The following is a 21,533-nucleotide window of genomic DNA, read 5'->3' on the forward strand; positions in this document are numbered from 1 at the left end:
GCTTTTTTTCCCTCTTTTTTTTTTCTTTTTTTCTTAACCGCTTTAGCATTAGCGGAACTACTCCTTTCATTATAATTGGGCTTTTCTTATAATTTGGTTTTGTCTTGCAGCAAGACTCGGGAAGTTCCTAGAAGAGACAGTATAAATTATAATTATATCAATAGAAGGCAACATCTGAAGGAGACAAAATGCAAGGACTTGCATTTTCTGTCCAAATTGGCATCAGAGTTTTCAAGTTTGGATTTAAGGTTTTAGGTCAGGCCTGGTACTAGGAGAGCTTGAAACTCAGCACTTATTACTGATTACGTGATTGCCGATAGCCCCAGGCTCATCACAATTGTCCAATTTTAAAGAAGTTTCCATGAGACTTTTCTGAACTGATGTCCTTTTATTGCATTTTTACCTGGGCAGGACATAGAAGACAAGTATTACTTTTGTGGGTAAACTTTTTAGTTGCTGAGTGCATACCTGTTACTTTATACATGCTCCATTATTTGCCTTCCATTCTAAAGTGAAAGTAAGAGTTTTCTAGACTGCTAAAGAGTCCCTGGATTGTGGGAGTGCTCAGGGAAAGCCAAGATACCAAACACCTGTTTTTCACTAAACTTGAGGATGTTGGGTAGGTCAAGAGGGGAGCTGTGGGTTAGCTCATTCCACTGTAAAGCAATGAAAGCCATAAAATATTATGAGCAAAAAGCCACCTGTTCTTGAATTAGTGCTCGCCGTCTACCTTTGTGGTTTAAATTGAAAGTTCAGTATCTAGGCAGCCTGTTTTCCTTTTGCCCTGACTTAACCACAGTGTGTCAATTTGTACGGTGCCTTCACAATCGGCTCCATCTCAAAGCTCTCTGCAAAACATAAAAGCAGGTGCACACACACATCCCTTCCTCTCCCAGGCAGAGCGCCAGAGCGCACTAACAGTAAAGCTACTTTTCTGTAAACGAAGCATAAAAATCAGGCGAGTGTCAGAAACTAAATTTGATACCAAAGTACTAGAGAAGATTTTCAGAAAGATACATCCATCATGATGGATGGCTGAGTCAGCACTCCTTGATTTATTTCAGGTGGTGTATTCTACAAATGCAAATGCTTTCCAAGTACCAGCTCTGCTCTGGCAGCTTCATAGTCTGTCTTTGCTGGACAGAAAAGCTGATGGCCTCAGTCTATACTGCTGGGTGTCAGTGTGGTAAAGCACGAGCTGTTGTACAATTTGGTTGGTTTTGAGGGGATATTTGGTGTTTGGGGATTGGTTGGGTGTTTTGTTTGTTTGTTTGTTTTTGCCTGGCACCACATTAGTTTGTTTAGCTTCAAAATGTAAGTGTGGAAGAAAAGGAACTGACCTTATAGAAGAGCCACGAACCTGATGAGAGGTACTCTGTAGTCTGAAGGGGCAGGGCCTCATCATCCCATTACTACATTGACCAAAAGAAAACTGTCTGAAGGCAAGAAAAGAGGATAGAGAAAGTTTTATCGTGACATGCCTGAGGAGTTGGAAGCCCAAACAGATTTTACTCTGTCCTACTCTAAAGTTAACGTCAGTGTGGCTGACTCTTGGGGACTAAATGCCATACAGGTCTCTTTTTTTTCTTTTTTTTTTTTCAGGTTTTAGTGTATATGCTTTTATTCTTGATCTTCCAAAAAAATGCTTGCTGTTACTGAACTCAATGATGCCTCTGTGCCTGTTTTTGCTTGTGGCAAAGGCTTTTTAATGTGTTGTATTTGCTCAGTTAGCATCCAGTTCAGTGGGCTCTGAAGTATGAGGCTGCTGTGGTATGTTACGCTCTCAGGAGCAAGTCTGTTTTTTCATTAAGTCCTTGGCTTTTAATATATTTGGGGCAACAGTTATTTTGGGCACCTACCTATGATAACTAGGTGAGAGCTTATGCTCATCCTCCCCTTCCCACGTTGTCAGTGGACAGAGAGAGCGAGCATGAGAGCATGCTTGGGGCAGTGATTCAGATACCACATGGGCTTAGGCATTGCGTCTGGAGATGCATCTCCTCTCCACAGACAGCTTGTACAGCAACTGTGCAGCAAAGCTTGGGCTAGAGTCCCTTTTAATGCTCTTTTGTGAAAAACATGTGAATGTAAGGCTCTCCAGCCTCCTCTTGGTGGCCATGGGAGGGTTGGTAGTTTATGCTAGGTCACATCCGTACACCTCTGCCACTATATCTAATGAAGCCCTAACATTAAGAGTGCAGCTTTTGTGAGCACTCTACATAGGCAGCTCTCTGCCATTTCCACCACAGATGGCACAGTCTAAAACCATGGCCTTGCTACCAGATGAGCGCATTGGAAATGCAGGTCTGTGAAGGATGCAGGCTTCTGCAGTGGTCCATGTGCACTCCATCAGAGGTTGTTGTGAACAGGCTGGTTGTGCAGCTCCACAATGAAATTTGCACCTACTATATCAAGTTCTTGTCACTCATCTTCTGGTGGACATGAGAGAGGAGCTTTATCTTTAGCAAGAAAAAAAAAAATAATATTTTTTTTTTTTTTTTTTTTGCAATGTGGTATGTTGCCTTAAGGAGTATCCATATGCAGTTCAGGCTTGTTGAAAGTCATCTTCACTGCTAAAATATATTTGCCAAGCAGTACAAAATGCCCAGGAGAACTTCAGCTTGCCTGTGTTTCAATGGTTTGATGTTTTCACATTTCTCTGTGTTTTCATTTGTTTAAAAAAAAGTATTGTCTAAAGCAAAATATTCCTTCAGATGATGTTATAAATTTTAGTCTTGCTTTGATTCTTCTTATTTCATTATTTCTGGCTCATTTAAACTCCAGGATCAAGTAAGACAATAATCAGTTTACTTTTGCAAGCAAGGGAAACAAAAAGAAATAGCTAGGAATGTTAGAAAAAATTCAAAGGAGTTGTCTCGGTCTCTGTAAGAACTACACACAGATTAACTGATGGGTTATAACGCCAGTATTTCAAAGTTAGCTTATATGACTTTTATTAGAAAAACCTTAGAAAACCATTAAAAATTTAAAAAAAAAAAAAATCACAAAAAGATTAATGAAGTGGCTATTTGATTTAGCCTTTGTACAGGCTATTTACCTAAAGTGAAACCTCATATTCTGCTCTGCATACTCCAAATCCACTTCCTCAGTTTCTGAGCTTGTGCTGTCAACCATTTCCAAAGCTCTGTGGTAGCACCATTAATAATCCTTTTGATATTCTTTTCTCTAATAAACTCATCATGAACTCATTTGGTATTAGCATGGATGTCATAAGTATTTCTATGGTATTCCATCACTTAATAGAAACACCCAGTTGTGGATCTGACTAAAACTAAAGCAATAACATTGCTGTGGATGAAAACTTGAAGGAATCCCATCTCATGTTATGAATATGAGTGCTGCTGCATGCTCTGATGCGAAGTTTGACTGCATTGTGGCAAGTGGGACCATGAGGGAGATAAGAGACCGATTCCTGTCTACACCAAGCTTGGCGGGTGCTCCTGGTAGCATCCAGGGCCATAGTGGGGCTCCAGGCATTACACTCAGGGTGCAAACCCTCCCCCATACAAAGGCAAGGTCAGTGTAGCTGGTTCTGTGATTTTTTTTTTTACCCCAGCGAAAAGTACTGGGCAGTGGCGACCTGGGTACTGACACTGGACAGGCACTGCTGGCTTTTGGTTGCTCGGGTCAGTGGTGGCAGAGGCATCTGCCCTCCGGCATGGCAGCTGCTGGCCATGGAGCTGAGCTGTTGCTGTTGGGTCTTTCGTTTGTCTTAAAGCTTCATCTCTCAGAGCTGAGATGGTGTATGAGAATCGTGGCTCTGATGCCGCTAGTACTTGGGCTTTTGCCATGAGCAGGCCTGGAAGTAGAAAGAGGAGCAAGAAGGTCCTCCTCAGGTGGCTTTTCAACCAGGGTAAATTGTTGTTGCACTGTGGCAGTACAAGGATAATTCCACAAAGGAAGGGTTTGCCTGCTTTAGTTTTTAAGCAGGCCACCTCATTAATTTCAACTGGAATTCTGCTTAAATTTCATAGTACAGGGCAGTGCCAGGCATACAGCAGCCAGGCAAAGGAGGAGGATGAGCCACTCATGCTCTGCCCTTCCAGTCCCATACTCTGAATTTACCTGCTCACAGCAGCATTTCTCCAGCTGTGGGGACAGGCAAGGTGACGGGCAAAGTAGGGCACCGCATGCAGTATTGTAGCATATTCGCTGCCTTTGGCAGGAGGAAAAAAGGCAGGCTCGGAAAACTTAATGAAGTCAACAGGACCAGGATTTCCCTATTTTAACTTTGAATTTGGTTTCGTACATGGGTCTGCTAGCTGTGGTTACTGGTCCTTGCAGTGAAAATAAATCACTGCCATAGATGAGAAAAGGGAGATGAAACTATGGTGTTACTTTAGTCCAGCATCATCCGTAAAGGCAAATTAAAAACAAAAGTAGAATGACTCATTTAACGCGGCAAAACAAAACCCCTGCTCTTTAACATTGCTGAACAGACACATCTCTCCCTAGTCACATCAAAAACAAAGCCTATATTGAAATTGCTGAGGGGCAATTTAAACTTTGCTAGTGATTCATACAGTGCCTTTACATTGAAAGTCAGGGGTTTTTTATACATTTTGGTTTTGCTTTTTGGAGGATTAGTAATTTACGTTTAGACTGGGGAAGCAGAAGGCAGACTGGTTTATAAACTTCACATTACTGACCATTTTTTTCATACAGTGGGCTTTTATTTTGGCAGTAATTGCAAACGATCTTTGCACTGCAAAGGTATAAAATGTCAAATTGTCGACATCTAGTCAAAGCAAAGGAATATGTCAGCTTTTTAATGAGTCCAAATATTGGTCTGCGTGATTATTTTATTTATGTGATTGAGGTCAATTACATCCTTTTAGAACACAAACAATAGTAATCATTTAAATTTTTCTGTTAGCCTTTTAACTGTGGTTAAATGTTTTTTCCTAAACAGCTTCTTCTAATATCTTTAATTTGCAATATTTTTACTGGTGCCAATTGTTCTGCTAAAGTTTTGCAATGGATATAAACCACAGTGGTTTGTTCATTACACTAGATGCCTACAGATTTCTTTTTCTCTGTAGCTGTGCTGTATGACTTTTATGTGAAATTGATTCTATACAACTGTAACTAATAGGATTTTCCTGGAAACAATCAGAACATCTTGTACCAATGTTTACAATAAATATATAAGAAGAAATTGATAGCTATCTAACAGTTTCCAGGAAGATGTGAACTAATCCAAAGCCACCCTCCGAATGTTTTTCAAAGGGAAAGATTGGGTTTTATTTTATTTGTATTGAAACTTGTCATGTTATTTGAATTCCCTTGACATTTTTTCATACTTTAGAGACTTTTTTTTTTTTTTTTTACATTGTCCATCCTTCGAACATGCTGGTCTTACGTTGGTGCCTGGAAAATGTTAATTGAACAATTCTGAGTTTAACCCCTCCTTCAAGTACTTTGTAAAAATACAGCTGTTAATAACGTTTATTTGGCTTCAATTTAGATATGAAAAAAATCCATTTCAGGAGGTTACTGAAAAAAGGTTTTGACTTAATATGTGTTCCCCACATATTAAGAGCAATGGCATGTGCTGTAAAGAATAAAAACCACAACACACAGACATCAGTCCTCATGGGCTAATGGAAATCTAGACCTGATTAAAAACCCATTTCAGGACTTTTTTATTGCAGGGGTGGGTTTGATAGCTGTCAGTGTACAGGAAAATAGCACATCTGGAATCTTACTGTGTACTTGTGCTGGCTGGTATAACTCAACCTGTGTGTCAGATATTTTTTTTTTAATAGCCAAGATTTATTTGGTTTCTATTAATTTTTTAAAAGTCTTTGGTAAGTATGCTTATTAAGTACTAAATTTTTACCCTCCACAAATTAAAAACTATATTTTAGTAGTGAGCAGTTTCCTTTTGAGAAAAGTAAGAAAGCCAGAAATATGCATTAGTAATGTGGAGAGTTAAGTTATTTGATTACAAACGTACCCCAGTGGGTTCTCAGGGATGACTATTTTGCAGTTTGTTTAATGAAAGTTGCATTTTTCTTGTGACTTTTCTATCTAGTTCTGGGAAGTCTAAAATGAGATATAAAACAAGTAGCAGACTGTGACTCACTATAATATCAAGAGTTTATTTTCCCATTAGGACAGTGTATATGCCTAGGAAATTGTAAATATAGTTTTAAAAACACTCAGATTTGCTTGTAAAATATGAAGCTTCCATAATGAGGAGGCTTTTTTCCTAAGAAGTGTCTTGGAGAAAAATGAAGTCAGCTACAGATCGAGAACTCCAGTGTTGTTTTGGTTTCAGATCTAAACAAAAATTTAATGAAATATGTATATTTGTAATCATCCTTAAGTTAAAAGCAAGAACAGAGCAATAAAAGTTCTTAGACAGTCCCCCACATCCTTAGATTTATTGTCTAGTTAAATTTTTAATAGTGTAGTTTCAGAACTTTTCTATTTTAATTCCTCTAGAGATTTGTACAGCTGAAATATTTAATATATTTAATATATTTTCATAGATTCAAATCGTGGTCTAAAATCAACAATGACCTGGATGTTGCCTGTCTTGGAAAGTCCTAAAAATCTCCAAAGATTGAACTATGCATATGAATTATTAATCTTTTGGCTGATTTACTCAATACTGTCATTTTAGTCCTCTCCTACTTGGCAAAACTACAATATTTTAAAGCTCTTTCAGGTTAGAGTTACCAGGTGAAACTGTAAGTCTTCAATGGGAAAAGAGCCAAAAGGGGATAAATTCTAATCGCATTCTATTATCTTCAAGATGGCAACGTTTTTGAAGCAAATTATATATTATTTATTCGATTTATATACAGTATAGATGGATACATATTTAAATGTCATTCCAGTGTTAAAATGACTAGTTATAAAAGCCATAACAAAGGACCTCTAGAACGTCACTACAAAGCGACCAGAAAAGTTCAGCCAACTCATTTGGCTGAGGTGGAGAGAAAAAGTACACCTTTCTGGGCTAGAGTCACCCACTGGAACAATCATTCAGCAAGCAGTCATAATCTTGACATAGCAGTGTGTCTGTCAACTTTATTTGGACCAAAATCAAATTAAATACCTGCACATGAGCTATTTGGGAATTTTGTGGGATACCATATTATTTGCCCCCAAATATACCAGTCTTTTCAATTTCTTACAGGCTTTAGAGCAGAGTGCAGTAGTGACTTCTCAGATAATTATTTATGTTTTACAAAATGTACCATGTGCATTTCCTTAGGAAGTAGTATGCCTGAGAAGTAAACTGTACTTGTCAAAATAAACGAGCAAAGCATATGTCATGAAACAAAAGCCTGGCCTTTGGGTTTCTTACTAAACAGGTATTTTCAGAAACAGGTTTTAGAATGCTGTGATTCATGGGTGGTCAGTGGGAGATATTCTGGGCATTATTTTTTTTTAAGAGGAATTGAACAATCCTGGCTCTCGCTGGACCCTAACCTGGGCTCTTGCCCTGGGTTCCTACCTTCTTTTGTTGATTAGTCTTAAGAGGTGTAAAGCTAGAAGCAGAAAATGTTGATAAGCAAAGTCTGCTTTTTCAGACAAGATCCGCCACATGTCCACGTTTTAGCCCTCTAATCAAACTGAACAAGGTATGAAGTTACTGACAGGATTATGGACCTGCAAGGACAGGAGTCTGCAGTTAGAAATTATTGGGAGGTACCATTTTTTTTTTTCATCTTGTGTAGCATGGGACTTCTCTACTGGTTTCTGACAAATAACAATTTGTAGTAAAATTTTGCATTGTTTTGTTGCAGCGGGTCCACCCGGAGTCAGTGTTTCCATTTTTATTCTCAAAATAAGCTTTAACAGTAGGACGTGTGGTTGACAGGACTTTCTTGAGGCATGGATCCATGTTAATGGGCCAACGATTGTGTTTTTGAGAGGTGCTGCCTGTCAAAGCACTGCTGGTCTAATGCTGCGTCTGTTGGACTGTTGTGCTTCTCTGGGCAAGGGCAGCCACTTCCAAACGAGCCGGTTTTGCTCCACAGACCACAGTGAGTAGCTGTCATCAACACAGCCCTGCTAGGCTTCTGTGGTGCAGGTCTGACAATACCTGGGCCCGATGAGTAGATGCTGGTGTGGAATGGGTGATCTGACCTTGGTAATCCAGTGGGAAATATGGAGTCACCCTGCTTTTGTGCAGCACCACGCTCCCAAATGTCGTGCACAGAGCCTCTGCTCTCAGCAGGAGGCTTTGGTAGAAACCTTATGCTGGGTGTGACCTGCACCACTGGTGTATGTCACTCAGTGGGCTGCTGGTCACTAATAGATCAGAACTGTGTTGTCCATGTTTGTGGTAGTTGTTATAATTCTGCGGTGAATGAGGTCAAGTCATTCCTTTTGGATGCTTGCAGAGCATCCCCATAGGACTGCAGCTCTTGTGTAGATTCCTGCATTTCAAGAGAGAGGACAGATCCTAATGATGACCTCTTAGACATTTCTGCCAGCCATTCTCACATCAGGCTTATAGACCTGAATTCAACCAAAGCTTATTTTTTTAGAAAGACATTTGGTTTTGCTATTAAGTCTTCAAGTGACAGGGAATATATTATGTCCTCAAGTAGACTATTTTAGTGCTAATTTACCTCCCTAGTAAAAATGCACATTATTTTTAGTCTGATTTTTGTCTGCTCTAACCATTGGACTTTCATATCCCTGTCTACAATTTTAAAGTAGACTTGATGATTTATAAGATGAGAAATATTTTTGGCATGGATGAGAGTATAAACTGTGATCAAGTCAAGCATTCAAATTACCTTGGATAAGTTCGAATCTCTACAGTCATTCAGGAAAAGACAGGTTTTCCAGCCACAGACCCATCCCTCTAACCGTTTTCTGAACTGTTCCTAGTTTCTGAATATCCCTTTTAAGTAAAAGTCTGCAAGAGAGCTTAAGTTCAGAGGTGCAGCAAACCTTGTCCTGTGGTCTTTTAGTACTCATTATAATTTAGCCTGTGATCCTAAGATGCCCCAGAGTACAAAATTTCCCTTTCAAAAAACTGCGAGCTTTATAAACCTTACAGAGCTCTCTTTCAGGACGGTAATTCTCATCATTACAGCTGTCACACCATATTTACTGCTGTCACTGTTTTCTGTTAAAATGATGAAGCAAAGCAATGTCTGCAATTGTTAACGTCACCCTGGGTACAAAACATCTCATGTTTCATTGCAGACCCTCAAATAGAGAGAAGTAAACTGGGGAGGAAAGCTTTGGCAACCCTGAAAACCAAGAACAGAAATTTGCTGCCTAGTGACAGTAAAATGAGAGAGGACATAAGGATGACAAAAGGAAGTCTATGTGTGGGACACTTCAGGACACAGCTATGGAAAGCTCTTGTGTGGGGTGGGATTTTCCTGTGTCCCCACGTGGAAAGTCTAGGTGCAAAGGTCAGAACTGCAGGGCCTGCTTGGCAAAATACAATTGAAAGAATCATAGAATTGCCTAGGTTGGGAGACCTTTCAGATCATCTAGTCCAACCATCAACCTAACTCTGACAAAAACCATCACTAAACTATATGTCTAAGCACCACAACTACCTGTCTTTTAAATACCTCCAGTGATGGTGCCACTTCCCTGGGCGGCCTGTTCCAATGCTTAATAACCCTTTCAGTGTAAAATTTTTTCCCAATATCCAGTCTAAACCTCCCCTGGTGCAACTTGAGGCTGTTTCCTCTTGTCCTATTGCCTGTTACTTGGGAGAAGAGATCGACCCCCACCTCGCTACAGCCTCCTTTAAGGTAGTTGTAGAGAGTGATAAGGTCTCCCCTCAGCCTCCTTTTCTCCAGACTAAATAATCCCAGCTCCCTCAGTCACTCATAAGACTTGTTTTCCAGATCCCTCACCACCTTCGTTGCCCTTCTCTGGACCTGCTCCAGCACCTCAATGTCTTTTTTGTGGTGAGGGCACCAAAACTGGACACGGTATTTGAGGTGGGGCCTCACCAGTGCTGAGTACAGGGGGACGATCGCTTCCCTAGTGCTACTCACCACACTGTTCCTGATACAGGCCAGGATGCTGTTGGCCGCCTTGGCTACCTGGGCACATGGCTGGCTCATATTCAGCCGGCAGTTCAACCCCTTCTTGGATGAACCAGGGTTTCTGCTCCCAAAAATGGTATAGGAAGTCCCACAACAGCCGTGTCTGTCATCCTAGTAGCTCTGACAGAACCTAGTAGACATAAGGCATTGGCTTGTTGGTGTCAGCTCTGATTATGTTTGAAAGATTATTTTTTTTTTTTAGCATTCATAGTAGCTCCTACTATTGTACATTTTTTTAAAATGTATATTCTGTAGAAACTTCACATTTGTTCTTCATGGGGAAAGAGTTTGTTGCTACTAAGGTGAATCTTCTATTATATACCAAAAAAAATAAGAGATGCCCCATCTAAACTAAACCCAGTTTAGCTGTTATGCTGGTGGGAATGGCCTGTGCTTGTAAGCAAATGCAGAGACTTCTTGCCAGAAGGGGGTAATTATACAAATGCCTCTAATAAGCTGTAGAATTTGTTTCATTGAGTAGAGATTTGAAAGCTGAAACAAATGATAGACTTCCAGAAAATATCGGTTTGTGACATTCAAAGCTGGAAAATATTATCTCTAGTTTATAAACTGGGAAACGAAGTGCGGAGATGATTATGTGATTTGCCAAAGATTTCAGAGACAGTGTGGAAGAGAACTTAAGTGTGACAACGCTTCCAAGGAGAAAGGATACCTCTAATGTATGTAGAGTTAGCTTAGCTCCTTATTGCCTAGCAGAGAGTCCTACACTTCTCCCCTTTGTGGCTGTGAAAAAACACCTAATCAAGATGGTAGCGTTTTTTGTGTATTCACTTTTCATAGGTGCAAATGAAAGCACCATATGGAAAACAAAATTTAGCTGATGGTGGATATTTTAATAGCTATATCAATATGAAGCATTCTTTTTCTTTACTCTGTTCATATTCAACAAGGACACAGATCTACTACTACTTCCCTCAACAGAAAGGGTCACTGAAATAGTTCAAATGATGGTGCTTTTCTAAGCAACCTAAGAGAATTAACTCCACTAAAATGCTTCCTGACTTGTGTTACCACAAAAATTGTAAAAACAGTTTTACAAGCTGTTGTGCTTTAGTGCAAAGCAAACACATTAAAAACATTTAATGAGCATTGCTTCTTGCATCTTCCTGTTAATTTATATAATTTAGTCCTATAAAAGAATCAAGAGCTGTTTGTTTGGAGCAGCTGAAGCTGTTTATTAATAGTTGTTGGTCATGCTGTAGTTGTAATGTGAGCCTAGATAGGAACTCACAGTTGTAACAGTTCTATGATACCAAGAGAAGTTAACTTTGCATTTGCTTAAATGTGTAGGACGCAGGTATGACGCAGTAGAATGCAGCTAGATTTTTTTCCTACCAGGAATTTGATATTCCGGTGCAGTGCATCCTCAGATCCTGAGCCTAAGGGACCTCACACCTCCACCATGCCTTTCAAAGTTGGTGTGGAAGCCCCCGCGTGGGCTACGGAGGGGTGCCTGTGGTCCTGCAAAAGAGGCAGCACCACATGTTGGGAAGCACCGTGTCACACCAGAAGGTTCAAAGGCCCACTTAAGAAAACGACCCACAACTGTAAGGGCATGGCACAGACGACCTCGGAGATCATCTCCTTTTTCGTTTCCAGGGCTGGCTGGCTCAGGGCAGCGCTGGTTCCAATTAAAGCTCAAGCACAGCTGCAAAATTCCAATGGCACCCACATCTTAGGCTCAGCTTTACTGCCTGCCTTCCTGTATCACCGGGCTGATACGCAGTATATGCAACTGATTTGGCAGATATCTAGATTCAAGAATAACTTGGCATCATCTGTACATATTGTTGGCAATTTTTCAAACCTTTCCATTCGTGTGGATCTCAAAGCCGGTCTCGCTTCATTTGTAAATGCAGTTACTTGCCTAAGTCATGCGTGATGCCCTGTAATATAGTTATTTCTCCAGTAAGCTCAGACCTGTTGGACAACTTTGTGCTGGAACTAATTATGCTTCCTGACATCCACTGAGGAGTGACTCATAATTTGCATATGCTTGCCTTGTATCATAATTCCTGAACTGCCAATTGAACTCATTCTGTATAATCACATTGTATAGTAATGTGTTTTTTCATAAATCATGTAAATTGTACGTTTTATCATCTAGAGTTTCTTTGTGTCAGAATCTTTGACTGTGTTGGTTTTTTATATCTCAGATATAAACGAAAGCTAAAGGCTCAATAAGTAAGGTTTTATGACTAATGCTGAAAGTTTTCTACTATGTCGGTTTAAAAATACACTAAAAGGAACAATGTATTTTATGTTTTGAAATTTTGCTCTAGTGGAGGAGAAAAATTATGAAACAGGAGAGAAAGAAAATGGTTGGTGGTGAGAGAAATGTGAAGATGAGAGATGTGAAAGAGACTGAGGCAGCACTTTCTTTTCTCTCAGCCCCCTGCACAAGGCTCACACCCAGTTCTACACACTACAGGGAGTTACTTTTGGTATGTTAGTGGGGGAAAAAAAACCAACAAAGTGGTGCATAAATTTTAGGCTGGCTTTTAGGCTGGTGTGGTGCCAGTTTCACCACTGTTTTTCTCCCTTCTTTACTGTGCTCGGCATCACTGATGTCAGCTAGAATTTATTTTGATAATTCTGCTTTCTTCTGTTATGAATGACCAGGCTGGGCTCAGTTCCGACTGGAATATTAGGTAGCAGCTGGATATGTGAAACTAAGTTTAATCGTGGCACAATGCTTTCTGGTAGCTTAGATGTACTAGGAAAAGAATGTTGTCCCTCGAGTGAGGTTAAATAGGTCTGCAGGTGATACTGCTGGAGCAGTAACACACCCTCTAATTCACTGAGTGTAGCTTGTGATAGGAATGTGATGTGCCAGCTGGATAGGATCCTGCTAGGAATGACTATAAACCTTTTTATTAAACATGATTCTGCTTGTCTGTACTTCCCTCTCCCCTCCACTAGTTCTCTGAATTGCAATTTCTATCCTCTTTTTTATATGGCAGGAAAAATAGCCCAGATGAAAGCTTTCATTCTTTGCCTTATGAATCTCTTTCCTCAGACCCCCTAAAGGGAAATTGTTCCTGGAAAGTTTGGACAGTTCCTTTATTTTCCTTAATACTTGCAAACACTAAACCACTGCCTCGGAAGAGATATTTGTATTTGCCATTTGCTGCTCGGTGATTTTTTTCTTTTATGAGTTTTCCCTGTCTCTTTCCCGTCTTCCAGGGCACAGCTTGTGGAAATATGTCACATTTCTGTGGTGCAGCAGAGTGGGAGGCAGCAAATCTGGATCTTATTACCAGTTTGGCCATAGTCTTCCTGTGTGAACACTGGTAAGTTATTTATTTCTGCACTGATAATACAGCGATGTTAATCACTTACTTCATGGGGCAAGGGTGGCTGATTTGTAACACGCTTGAAGAGTTTAAGCAGTTCAGATGGGACTCCCAAAGCCAGGTCTCTGTCGTGTGTTTGGCTAGCATGGAGACTTCTGGGCAACCTGAAGCTCCTCTGTGGGACAGAGTAAGTGGCTACAGCTGGTAATGCTGATAGCCCCCAGATGCCCTGGGATCCATCTGCAAGGCAGCCCAGACCTGCTCTTCAACAGGTCCTCATGTGAGTCATCCCCACATCCCACCCTGTTGAGATTTTTGGTGCAAAACGTGTAGGATTAGCAGGGTTGGCTATTTTTGTTATGTGAAAATAAAAGGAAAGGAAAACAGGCTGAGGTCTGGTGAGAGGAATATCAGGACCACAGCAAAAAGGGCTGGGAAAGAGGAGGTGGTCCCCGCCCTGCCAGATGCAGGTTTATTCCTGCATGTCCGTTTAAGCCATGCATTAAAAAGTGCCAGTGATGGACCAAGCTGGTACCAAAATATTAGGGTTGATTCATATTATAATGTACCTTTCAGCCATCTTCTTGTTCCTCAAGATAAACAAACTGCATGGGTTAAGGAGTGCATTCCTCCCCACAAGTGTCAAAAAATCTCTGGCTCGCTCTGTTTGCTCAGTTCCCCTGATCCTATAAATTACACAAGCTGTGTTCGTCTTGGATTTACACCACCTTATTTCCCCACTTATTGCATGGCTTGGCAATGGCAGAAGGGACATATTTTTCCTCTCCTTCCTTCTTTTTGTCTTTTTGTTGAGCATTTTATTTAACTGGGACTGTAAAATGAAAGCATTGTCAGTCTGGTACAATTCAATAAGAAAATGGCCACACTTGGCACTGACAGGGGTTAAGAACAGAACTGGCAAAACTTCACATTCTTGCCCTAGAAACCTCTTGGTCCACTAAGAGTATGAGCAACCTCCAGGCTCACAGACACCAGCTGAGCATTGGGTTTGGATTTGCGTGCCGTGCAAAGACGATGACACAGCCTAGGAAAAAGGAAGAAAAGGGAAAGCTCCCTCTTGATAATTAAGCTATTCCCCAGTCCCTTCTGGTTTAGATCCCCATCCAGCAAAGGCTCCTGGATGGACTTTATATACTTAAATAGTTCCACTGAGGCAGGTGTGATTTTGGGGTGCTGCCCAATTAATCTTATTTAAAATCACGTCTGAAGATTCAATTACTTCCAGGACTGTGTCTTTGCTGACAATCTATGGATCATTTAGAAAAAAAATGCATCTTCTCATAGCAATCAAGATACTAGGAGGAAGCCATAATACGGAAAATGGACCTGGTTTTCCCCAAATTGTCTAAAATTAAAGATTGAAAGTCCGATTTTTACAGTTTCCCACTGCTAAGCCTTCCTTCATGAGAAAAAAATTTGCAGACTACATTTGACCAACTTCTGAACAAACAAAATTGGAGCAACCTGTTTTGCTAAGCTATATTAATAAACGCTTGCTGAGAATCTTTAATTTCTTAAATTCTCCACGCTCCTTGCTGAATACGTGGAAAAGAAAAATTGTACAAGTGTTATTTTGGTTTAAATGCAGCCTTATCCATTTTGTGGCCTTAGTCATGAATTCTAATCTCTCACACTTGGAGATGTTTCCCTTAATGCTAAACTACACTGAAGATTACAGTTTTTTTGAAGGTGCAGGGATATATGAACAAGTTCAAAGTCCTTAAAATTGTATTAGTTGGTAGGGCGTAGCTGGTTTACCAGAGTTACCAAAACAATACTTAACTTCTATACAAGCACAACATGCAATTAAATACATTCATCTTGATCTTCAGAGTGAAATTGAATCAGCTTCCAGAATTTAGCTACGCTTGATATCTGCACGTAACACGAGATGGTCTGAAAAAAGCTTCCCAGGGCTTTTTTGTCTTCTCTTCCTTGATATACCAGGACCTGCAAATCGAAGGGAGCAATATAATGTGAATACGGAGGTAAGTGATGCCAGTTTAATGGAAAAATCATGGCAATGAAGGTGTTTTCGTTCTGCTGAAAATCACCTTAACTCCTCATGCAAGACTTCTGCTTTTGTGACTAGCTTTGTAGGGTTTCATAGTTGGAAACATGATATTGTCTGTGGCCTTCGTGGACGAGAGACCCAGTACGACATGCTCACATTCTATCGATTTTCCAGATCCAAGAATGCTAATATTTTTCACATGCAATCACACTGGTGTTTACATTATTTGGGGAGCTGAAGTCTGTTTTGATGCTTTATGAAGTCTGACATTGCTTGAATAAACAAATTCTTAATAATTGATTAAAAAGCATAGTTGTACCACTTAATCTGTCTGTGCGGAGAGAGGCATTTTTCCTCTGGGACAGGAATAACCCAGCATTTAGTTAATCAAGTTTTAAAAGCTGTGAATTTAAGCTCTTTGGGATATATACATTACCAATTGCAGGAAGTTGGGAAATAAAAGGAACTTTTCAAATAAAAAGATGTCAATTTAATAGCAAAGGAGCTGGAAACAGATGTTTCACGCAAAGCATAAGAGTTGTGTCATTCCTTTAGGTTTTCAAAGTCACTTCTTGTCAGATGCATTGGTTAAGAGAGAAAATTAATGAGCTGTGTTAAGTTTTATTACACAATCTTCTGATGTGGGAAAGCTTCCCTCCAGGAACAGCTCTGTGCATGGCTTAACTGATTTAGGCATGCCTGCTGCAGTATTCTCCAGAATGTGTTGGAGATCAAAGTAGGGGGAGTTGTTCAGGTTTTATGGCAAGGTAATTAAAAAAATATGGGGATTATTACATATAAATCATACTTGCATAAATTTGCTGGCAAAATAAAATCAAATAAACACGTTTAAAAAATGAGATCAGGAAAACATTCAGCCACATTTTTTACCATTACAGATGCAAAGCTATACCCTGAAGTCTACACAGTTGACCTCTTTCTTCCACTGCAGAGAATATGGCCCGGTTCCATTTTAGTGGTGTTTTCATTTACATAAAAGAAAAAGAAAAAAGAAGAAGAAAAAAGGCATACTGAGCTCTCCTATCTTGTGACAATGTGAAGATGGGCCCTTTGCACCAGGTACAGGAGACGGAGAAGGGGTCCCAGGGAGGGCGGTGGCAAGACTTCCCTTGGTTTCTGAGGTGATTTCATCTGTAAACTTATTCTCCTAGAAGTAGACTCGTGTGCCTGCCTGAGCATTTATCTTTTCAATGCAAATGTTAACATTATACAAAACAAGACACAAGAGCAGACCTTGTTCCTGCTATTGTTCCGCTGCAGACTGTAAGCAAAGAGCAGGTTTGGACCAACAGCTTCTGGAAAAGGGGGTAAAAAAAAAAAAAATCCCTAAAAAAACTGCAAAGACTTTCTGTTCTCAGCTACATAGAACTTCTGAGGGGAGTGCATATGAGCTGAGGAAAGACCGTAGCTCATCCTTTCTGGCCACATATGGGAGAAATGGATGCATGTGCTATGCTCCAAACAAGGGCTCAGAAATCGCAGTCTAGAAAGAGGGAGAGATGATCCAGTTGTAAATGTTGGAGTCCTGATCGCAAAATGCGGAAAACGTTTCTCTCTGGGTGGGAGAGAAATGAAGAGTATTGTGAAACTTCTGTTTAATCAGAGGAGAGCTTCCACATTTCTGTCACATAAATATGCAGAAAGGATAAGCTTATAGCTTCAGCTGTCCTGAATGCAGCGATACCATATGATGACAGAACACACATGCACATGCCTGTCTAAACATATACACAGTTGTAGCCAAAACGTATAACACTGTCAGGACTGAGCTTTCTCACTCTAAGGATGTGCATATGCCCTCTTTGGTCTAATTGGGTTTATGACTACATGTGCATGTATATGCAAGAGATATAAAATACAAGTACAGTAGCTTTTGATGTGAAATAACATTTATTTTCTTGTACCAACTACAGGTCCCCGAGAGAGTACATGTAAAGTTCACACTGGAAGCTGCACAACTGAAGGACTAGCAACAGAATAAGCAAGCAAGCAGAACTTGGCTGTCATTTTAACAGTCTTCTCTGCTGCAGTCCTAACGTGCATGGAAGAGGGGCTATTGACTGGCAACTCCGTGAAGATGAAACAGTACAATTGTGACAATTAAAACCTATGTGAAGTATCAGGTGAAAATTCCCCTGTGCTTTGGTCTTCTGGGCGATGAAATAATTTCCTGAAGGAACTGAAGAAATCCCCCTGTGATGTCAGATTTTTTAAGGGTACTTGACTGTGAAATATAGAATCACAGGATAGTTTGGGTTGGAAGGGACCTTCAAACGCCACCTAGTCGAACTCCCCTGCAATAAGCAGAGACATCTTCAACTAGATTAGGTTGCTCAGAGCACTGGCCAACCTGACCTTGAATGTTTCTGGGGATGGGGCATCTACTACCTCTCTGGGCAACCTGTTCCACCGTTATTGTCCATCTTAGACTTGTCTCAGTGTTCGATATGGCAGGTCTCTTCCACTTCTAACCTTTTTCAGAGAATCAATAGACGCTGTGTCTAATAATGATAATGAATATATATTAAAGATATATTATCTGAGTCTGGAAGTTGAAGGCTGGATCTGAAAGTATTGCAAAAGTTAGTTGTATTTGCATGCTTCCTGAATATGCACTGCTGTTAATCACATGTGCACAATCTTGAAGACAAGGACCAGAAAACTCATTGAGATTTTGAAACAACAATGATATAAAGCCCATAGCAAGATTTAATATAAAATCTGAACAGTAAAGAATTCTGTGATGTATCTGGTTCTTGTTTGATGTACTTCTACTGCCACAGTTAATATAGTGTTTGCAGTGTGCACATAAAGCAGATACGCCCAGATTCCTCTCTAAGAGTTAAATTATTTTATAGCCATGTATGCTGTCTTTCCTGTTATTTTTTCCCCACAATTTCTATAGGCTGTATTTAGTTTATGTAAGCTCTTCTTAACAGCTTTCAACAAATTTTGCTGTAGTGTAATGGTAGAGGAAGATGGTTACAAAAAAGGTTATAAAGACTCTTCTAAGAAATTTCTAAGCACGGGGGCAGTCCCTCTTTCTTGGTAATTACCAAAGTCTATGAGAAAAATAATCTCCAAATGAGGTATTCAAAGACATACTATTCTGTTCTCAGGCACTGGTGAATGTTTATTTCAGTACAGCAAAATAAAAGTAACCCTCCTACACAACATCAGTCAAAGTCTTCAAAATATTTCAGCCCCCAAAGTAGAAATGAAGTAGTTTCCTAAAGGTTGGTGCCGGGCCCCCGGAGGTAAGGTTCAATTTCAGCCTTACTTCTTTTATATGCTTGAAAACATCAGTGAGCTGAGGGTTTTCTTGGTTTTGCTGCAGACGTGCTGCATTCATGTGTGAGTGTTTTCTGCAAGATCTGCAGAAAGACAGGAACATACAAAGCCTGTTGTACAAGCCATAATAATGTCTGGCCAAGGTCAGTCTGAACTGAGTATTCAGGATGCTTTAAGCAATAGCCCCATTAATATCTAAGTCCTCGTGTCCAGTAGGAAGCTGGTTACTTTTACTGGCTTATTTGTGGCTCTCAGTGTCTGCAAGCCTCAGGAACAACATTGTTGGGAAGTTCATTTGTGTTTGGGTTGGTTGGTGCATATGTGCTCCACAGTTGCATCCTAAAGTGCTTTGTTTCATAACTACTGTGTTGATGCTTGTCCTACTGCCACTGCTGCTGTTGCTGGCTGTTTCTCCCCTTCCTGGTTCTCTTGCTGGCTTCCTGCTACACTGTGGGGGAAAAAAGAGGCAGTATGTTGGGGATAACCTCCATTAAACTCTCTGCTCTGCTGAAGGGACTAAGGAGAGACCAGGGGAGAATATGGACCGTCTATCTGTCAACAATTTGTGCCTCTCCAGTGCTCCCTGGAAGTAAGATGATGAGTCTCAGCACAGAGTATGGGTTCCTTGTTCCTCTGTGCTGCTCTGTGCTTGCTTTTCCAGGCAAAGTGGAGCACTCCAGGACCATGCAGCAACCCCTGATGGTCAGTGTGACATATGTGGTCTGCTGTGCTACTTCAGCAGAGAGGGAGGGCGCCCTGGGGGCTGCGGGCCAGGAGCCAGTGGTGGCCTTCGCACTAAGCCCCTGAGATGCCTGCATGCTGGTGGAGCCCCGGGAGACAGAAGCACAGTGCCTTCTTCCCAAAATCAACACGAATCCTCACTGCAGTTGTGTTAAAGTCAAGGGCTGGACAAAGCTGACTCTAAGCAGTTAGCTACTTAACATCCTTGTTTCACCCTTGTAAAATGGCATTGTCACTGGGAAAGGCTTTGAAATTCTTATCTAGAAGCTGCTTTAAAAATTGGAACGTTATTATTATTAGGTTATTGTGCAACTAGAAAAAAAAATTTACCCTGGACTTTTCTTCATATATGTTTATGCCTAGAAGGCAGCCTACATGGGCCTGTATCTAGACAGACTCACGGGCACAGTGTTTCTCAAGGTATAAATCATTTTAGAGGCTCACTAGGTTTACTTCAGACAGTTCCATCATCTCTCTCTGGAAGAGGTTGTGTTATCAGCTCAATTGCAGCTGTTAAACCATTTGTGGCTAGAATTTTCTGTCTGTGTGCTAACGTCAGTGTTGGTAGGAGAATGGTCAGTAGAGGTGATGCTGACTATCAAATAAGTCATTGCTCTCCAGTGACAGTGGTTAAGGGCTTTAAAGCAGAAACAGGACCTTTAAAAAACTGCTTATTCTGATTCTAAAAGTATCAGATAAAATGAGGAACTTGCTCTGAATTGGAGGGATGATTTTGTGATGAGATACATGGCTTGGGGAGTCTGGTTATAGGCCATCTGCATCTCATACCTCCTTGAAGGATAAATTTACTCTTTGCCAGTTCTTTCTTTGGGGTTGCACCATCTTTTGCTTTCAGCTATCTACACAGATGAGGTTCAGATACCCTCTTGTACAAAGCAGTGCCATTTAATGGTTTTTCCCTAACTAGAGCTATCTTAGTTTATGTGAAGCAAGGGTATGCCTTTCTGACAAAGATCTCTCGAATCCGTTGAGTACGTTGTGTGTTTATTGATTTATTTTTTTTATGAGAGCAATGATTTGGTAATTATCTTTGAATTCTTTCTCTTCTGAGTGTGCAGTGTTTACTGTATGGTTTTATTGATTAAATAATGGCATACATTTATGTAAGACCAGCGTGTTCCTGCACAAGATCTTCCACACTTATAAATGAGGTGCACCATGTATTCAAGCACGGCATCAGTTAAGCTGACTTGCACTGAGGACGTTGCTGTCCCAGTTCTGGTACAAGTGTACAAACAGGTATGTAGCACTGTGCATTGAGATGATGAATACGAATTCAATTACATCAGCCAAGCTGCTGCAAGAGAAGAAAATCTTTTTAGGAAACATTGCTGAGGGCGAGTGTTTTTTAATGGTATTTTCACTGCTATCAGGGCTGGTATTGTAGAGATAACTGGAATTTCTGGTGTGACTATGCAAAGGCACAGAGAGTCTGCTCTCCTACACATCATGGTGTGCTCAAGAGTTAGAACACAACAGTAGTTTATGGAAACCAAAGAGAAAATAAATTTAACAGATGATCCTAAATATTTTCAGTGGGATGACTTAGTTTCCCACTCAAATTATAACGTGCTTGCCTAGGTACCTCCCTCTCTTGCGACACCATTGCCAGTTATTCACTTCTCTGTGTCTTTAACGAGTAGCCTTCATTCAGTTATTACATAATCACATAATCATTTACCTTTTAAATATACATTTACAAAACGCTAACGCAATGTGAGTTTAAAGGCAAAGTCCAACCCAACAAGGGGTGAATCAACACACTGAAAGTCGAAGAGTGGCCACAAGATGTGTTTTCAAAACATGACATTCCTCGGTCAAAAGGAGGAATTTCAGTTCTTTGCAATTAACCCTACACTGGTAATCCTTCTGCAAGAAGGCATACACATCTGTTTGTCTTTCCGTGCAATGTGCACTGTGGCAGGATAAAAATCAGAAGCAGAGCTAGTTGCCCGTCCAGGAACTCCCAGATCTAATGTAAGATTATAATCTTGGCATCTAGGCTGTTTGAAGATGGAACAAATAATAACAGAGAACAAA

General features: G+C 40.4%; 1 long non-coding RNA gene across 1 annotated transcript; it reads left to right on the plus strand.

The window, feature by feature from the left end:
- The first annotated feature begins 13,171 nt into the window (after window positions 1–13,171).
- LOC141740611 (uncharacterized) lies at window positions 13,172–17,711 on the plus strand. The gene is made up of 4 exons (XR_012586096.1): window positions 13,172–13,381; window positions 15,238–15,393; window positions 16,319–16,499; window positions 17,354–17,711. It is a non-coding gene; the product is annotated as an uncharacterized LOC141740611 (long non-coding RNA).
- Window positions 17,712–21,533: the final 3,822 nt, after the last annotated feature.

This window comes from Larus michahellis, chromosome 3 (genome assembly GCF_964199755.1).
Source record: "Larus michahellis chromosome 3, bLarMic1.1, whole genome shotgun sequence".
NCBI lineage: Eukaryota > Metazoa > Chordata > Aves > Charadriiformes > Laridae > Larus > Larus michahellis.